A 6,000-nucleotide genomic window follows, 5' to 3' on the forward strand; every position below is an offset into this window, starting at 1 on the left:
AACGTGCAAAACTTTTCAGAATCTTGTAACAGCTTTCATTTAGAAGTGAATTTATGCAAGTGTGTGTTAATGATTTGGCATCTTAAAGGAGTTATTTTGAGTGCTATCTTTAACTTCATTACCATTAAATTATTCTAAAGAGATGCTGGAAGCTTGTGGCCTAATGCTTTGAACCAATTTAAAAATTCATATGTAGAGTTTGTGATAATCCACAGTCAAGAGGACATTTCAACAATGGGAACCAATTAAGCAGCTTTTGGGAAATCAAGTGGTGTTTACCTCAGTTATACAATGTTGATCTTTTCCTACATCTTTTCTGCATAGAATGGGTTGGCAATCAGGTGGAAATCCATTGCAAATATCTAAATCATTTGGTAAAACACAATCCACACAGCCTTTATTTTGCAAGTTAATTACTGCCACATGCACGTAGTAAAGCTGGAAAGCTTCTAGAAATCAAGTTCTGTTTGAACAGTCAATCCCAGATGGTTTCCATCCCTAAAGAAGACCATAATAAAAACCAGCATCTTGAGAGAAACATTCATCTCCAGTAATTTGTCTGTCCCTGTAAGGTCAGCATGCAGCCAGCCCAAATCTCAGGACTGTGTTCCATTTCCCTTATCTAAGTGATACAAAAGAAAAAAAAACAGGGAATGATCATCCTAATCTTTTCTGTGATCCAAACACTGGCTGTAGGGGCTACCGGTGCTAGGAGTTTCTAACTGGAAAATTTGGGCAATATAGCTGTTCCACAAAAACTGCCCTAATAAGTAAGTGTTGTTCATCCTTATCCAGTGCTGCACTGAATCACTGTAAGGGAAAAGGGAATACAGACAACAAAATGTGCAGTCAGATTCACCCATAGTTTAACGCAGTCAGAGTAGTCTTTTAGCTACTGACCAAAAGATCAATGACTTATTCTGATCAATACCACTGAGAATCTTCGATTCTTTCAGAAATGGGGGATAAAGGAAACATCTTTAAAGGTGAAATCCTTGCTTTCTGAGGTGTTTTCTTAGTTAGAAGAATCTTTGGCTTTCTAAACATGATTTTTGGGGGTTAAGGGAAATATAAAGGGCAATTTTGATACTTACATGAACATGTTATTTTCCTGTCATACATTCCAACACCTCCTGAGGTTCTGCTAAGCACTTTAAAGTTATTGTGGGATAGGGGATAATTGGTATTACCACTATAAAATCTTCGCCTCAGTTCTCTACAGCATGAATCAGAAGTATAAACTGCTGTGCCTAACTGGGAGAAGTAAGAAATAGACTGCTCCCGCTGGAAAGATAAGTGACTGGAAATGAGCCCAAAAAATTTGTGTTTAGGAGTCTCAAAGCTGGAATACTGCTAGAGTGGATTACCAGGGAAACCAGCAATGAGTAGGAACCAGGCCCTAAACATCTGACTCTGTTTGCCTGGCATATATTTTGGAAAGATGCACTGAGCATAAAGACCTCGGATTTACTTCATCGCACATCTCAATAAAGAGATATTTTCTACCAAATTGCCATAGAACATAACTTCTCAGTGGTTCAGCTTTTGATTTCTTAGAAGTAGTGTGCTCCTGTGTTCATCCAATGACCCTGAGTTAGAGCAAACAGCATCTTTTTGCCTACCTGAACACACTGGTGTGGTGAAAGAGGGAAGAAGGAGGAATATGTGCCAGTTTAACTCCTACTCCTTATTTACAGTGACACAGGCCCCTCTACATGTCTTCCTCTGGCCAGTGATGGAGGTAAGATGCTGAACTGCCCTATATTTCCTCTTTTGGAAAATATTGCCTGTGAACCAGCCTCTTTCCAGCAGACAATTATAGAAACAGCACCCCCCCTCTCCCTTGCCATCTCCCCCTCTCCATCTTTCCACTTGCTGAAAAAAGAATCCTGCTACTTTTATATATCGATATTTTCTAAAACTCTGCCACAGCTTCTGAGTTTTGCATCTTCAGCTGGCCTTCAATCACACCTTCAAGGAGTTTCTTTCCCTACACTTACAAGAACTGGAAATATATTCCAGAGAAGTGTCTTAAAAACCACCAAGGACCCTGAGATGACAAGCCCAAACGTGTCCTGTGTACACACAGACATATATGCAACTTCTTTGCAAGGTCTACTATGACTGCAGAATCTGCCCTAATTCTGTGAAAGTAACTTTTAACCCTCCTCCACACTGACACATACTCTAATGCACTCCCTCTTGTACAAATTCACCCCCTCCCACGCTGACATATATATTCTCTCTCCTTCACCACTCTCTTTCCCTTTGAGCTAAATTACTCTACTGTGGAAATTGCCATCAGCAATTTTCACCCTTTTCTGCTCTTTCAAGGAGTTTATGCAGTAGTGCAGTCATGATGTTCAATTAGCTACCTGATATTTTTTGAGCTTTTTTGCAACTACTTGCACCCATATGTTACAGGGCAGCTGTGCTTCTCATGATACCTCCATGGACTTAGGGCATGGACTGAACTGGATGAGGTTGAGCTTTCGTGTTGATTACTCAGTCTCAGACGGATGTTTTGGGGATGACATAGCTCCCATTATCAGCTCTCTGTTAACTGATGTGTGGCGCACGCTTGCATTTTATGGGAAGAAGTTTGGTTCAGAGACTGAAGCAGTGTCCTAGGAATCAGAGGTACACTCAGATCTTGGTGCTACTACTGAGGGAACAGATGTCCTTCTGGGCTTTTTGCTAAAGCATTTAGCACCATCCAGCTGCTTGCTCCCATCCTCACAGCTCACGGTAAAAAGTGTGATGAATGGGGTGAACACTCTGAGGCTGTTTCAGCGTACAGTCAGATCCAGACATACCCCACGAGGACACTGCATGACTCTCTGGTCGGAGATGTGAGAGTGGCTGTGATCCATTTTCCCCACATACAGGCTTGAAAGGAAGTGAGAAGGTCCTAGCTGAATTAATGGCTTGAGCTCTCGACCTTTTATGACATTTGCAGGTGGCCATGAGAAAAGTCTTCTAACTTTGCTGCACTTCAGTTTCTCAGTTATAATAAATCAGCACTTTCTACAACACGGGGAAATTTTGAGGATAAACCCATGAAAGACTGTGGGCACTATCACACTAGAGTAACAAAGGATACAAGTCTGCAGAGCTCTGAGATGCTGTAGAACCAGTTGGTGATAGAATTACACCATTATCTACACAGTTTGATGAGCTGAACAAGCCCTAGGAGATGTTTTCTTTTTCTTTTTCTTTTTTTTCACTTTAAGGCCAGCCCTTTAGATTTATTATTTGTGAATCACAAAATATAAACAAATGCATGTATATGAGCAGGCTTAATGGAAAAAAAGTGCTGTGGCTAGACAAAGTACATGAATCTTTATTTCACGTTAAAATGGTGAGTCCTTCATACTGGTTATTCCCAGGCAATAACCTTGGCAGTTATATCTAAGCAGCTGAGCCTCAGCACTCAGTTGCTGAAGGAAGAATAGTAGGGAAAAAACATTTCTCACCCAAGGGCATGTCAAGGCAGTAGGAATTCAGGGAAACTACAGCTTCTTGGAAATTTAGATTAATATCTCATGATCTCCTTGGAAAAAGTTTCCACTGATATTACCTGTTCATCCCCATCCCCCATGAAAATCTTGTGCTGCCAGGAACAGCTTTTCACTCTTGAGAAATGCTGATTTTGTGGGAAGTGAAGGGAACCTTTACTCAGCTGTTCTGATCTTTTAAGTAAATATTTATTTATTTTCTGTATGAAGTTATAAAGTTTCTTGGGAATACAGATAATGTAGCAGGAGGCAAAGTAATTACTGTAATTTTGCCTGTGCTTTTGGAAAATAATCCATCTGATAAGCACCACGTTTTATGAATTGCATGGCTCAGCATATGAGCATCTTTACTAGATGCATGCAGTCCCTATTTATCAAATACTATTATTCTCATGCTAACAGAAGTACTTGTCTTGGCCTTTTTGCTTTTCAAAGACCATGTGATTAAGATGCTGTTTACATTAAGCATGCCTTGCATCCATTTCTTGAGGAACAGGCATGGTTGATGCTCAGAGGTGCTCCCTGAGGGTTAGCAATGCTTTGAAATAGGGAAGAAGAACTGCAGCCCGTCACGGCAGTCAGACACAAAACAGCTGCCCCTATTTTCAGCATAGCTTACAGAGACCTAAAGCAGGTCCAAACCCCTCTCTCCTCTGGGAAATGGATGGTACAAGCATCCAACCAGTTCTTTTCCTTCATCTTCCTACAGGTTTATTTTCTAGCAGAGGGAAATATCAGTATCTCTGATTTTCTGGGGATAAATAGGAAGACTGAAGGAAAACCTCATTAACTCCCTGTGCTACAGAAGACATCAAGTAAGACATTCTTTAGGACGTGAAGTGACAGAGTGCAGGGGAGAGGGAAATGAGAAATGACCTAGCAGCCATGCCTGCCAGTTAGCCTGAGGACAGTCAGTTCCCATCAACATGAATGAGGGCCGAAGGCACTCAGCACCTTGCATGCTTAAGACCAAAATGAAAGCAGCCTCTCTCATCAAAATTGCACTGCCTTCCTCCTTCCCACAAGGCATGTTAATTTGTTAAGAATTTGCTATCCTTGGCAGTTGTTTCGTACTGAGCTCTTTTGACCTCTCTTTCTATCATTTGATGGCAGAGCGAGGCATGTGCACACCAGCTAAGAGCTTCTGAGCACTGCAAAAGCAGCCCAAGGCTACTGCCATTGCCCACACCACCTTTTTTTCCTGAGAAAATTGCTGTTTGGGTAGGTATGGTACAGAGAAAGATGGATACCTTGTCACAGCAGGAGGCAATGTAGGAGATGGGCCTCCTTCCCCACCCCGGGGTGGCAACGGCGGCTCCTCCATCAGGGAGACCATGCAGTGAGTGGGTGGAACTCAAAAGTATCATCCTACTTTGGATCAGCATCAGCTGTGTCTGCTTTTTCCAGGCAAAGTCTGGGAAAAGGCCAAGCAGGAGCACCTCTATCACAGCTTGCGGCTTCATTTAAGCATGGATTCCAGGGTTTGCAGGGACACCTGTGTCACACACTGTCTGAGCATGGGAATGAGAAAGACAGAATGCCATCTGCTTGGAAAGGTCTGAGGGCTCCTCTGTCTCTCCCCTACTCCTCCTGGTTCCTAACCTACCAAGTCTCAACTGTCGTGGCAGCTGAGCTGTGGACTTTCATGTAGGTTGCTAGCAGGAGAGTTGTTTATTGTGTTTTATTATGCTTTGTGCAGGAATCTGTAACTCTCAAACAACGTTCATGTGACATACAGCAATACATTTGCTGAATACTTTCCCCTGTGTTTTTTTACACTTCATATGCTCTGCAGAGGAACATACAAAATATTTATAGGGTATCAGGTTTGTTACACAGGTTTTTCATCACTGCCTATATGCCAAAGCTTTTCACAATGGTAAAAATTATGAGGCTGCATACAGTGAAATGCAGGGAAAGCTGCTGCAGAACAACACTGCACAGCATGAGTGGGAGAGGGAAGGAGGAGTCAGTCATGAGACCAACAACTGAAGGAGAAATAAATTAAGAGTCATAAAACAAACTGCCATTCAAATCTCCCTTTCCACAGCAAGGCCATTACTGCAGTTTCTGACAGCTTTGTAAAAAGAGGATAATTTGGGAATGGTCCTGAGGATACATTTCTGCTCCTGTCCTGTGTGCCACAGGACATGTCAGACCTCTTCCCATAGCCATGCTCTGAAATTCAGCAGAGCACTGGAATAGGGAATTCATAAAGGTAATGAGAATAGCTGTAAACAGAGCAAATGGATTAAAAAAAAAGGAAAGTAATATAAAGTCTGGCTTCCAAAGCAAAGCCCTTTGCTTACTGGGATGCCATTGAAAGCTCCAGTGCCTGATGCCTCCTTGCCTGGCATGTAGTCATGGGACACATATGTACCATTAGTGGACACTGGGTAGGCTTGGTAGAACACCTGCCCTATCAGCTCTCTGTGTTTACACATTCAGGAGTCCCTAAGTGGATGTGCAAGTTTCCAAGGTG

Source organism: Pezoporus occidentalis, unplaced genomic scaffold, assembly GCF_034315485.1.
Source record: "Pezoporus occidentalis ecotype Australia unplaced genomic scaffold, CSIRO_AGI_Poc_V1 ctg5, whole genome shotgun sequence".
NCBI classification, from domain to species: domain Eukaryota; kingdom Metazoa; phylum Chordata; class Aves; order Psittaciformes; family Psittacidae; genus Pezoporus; species Pezoporus occidentalis.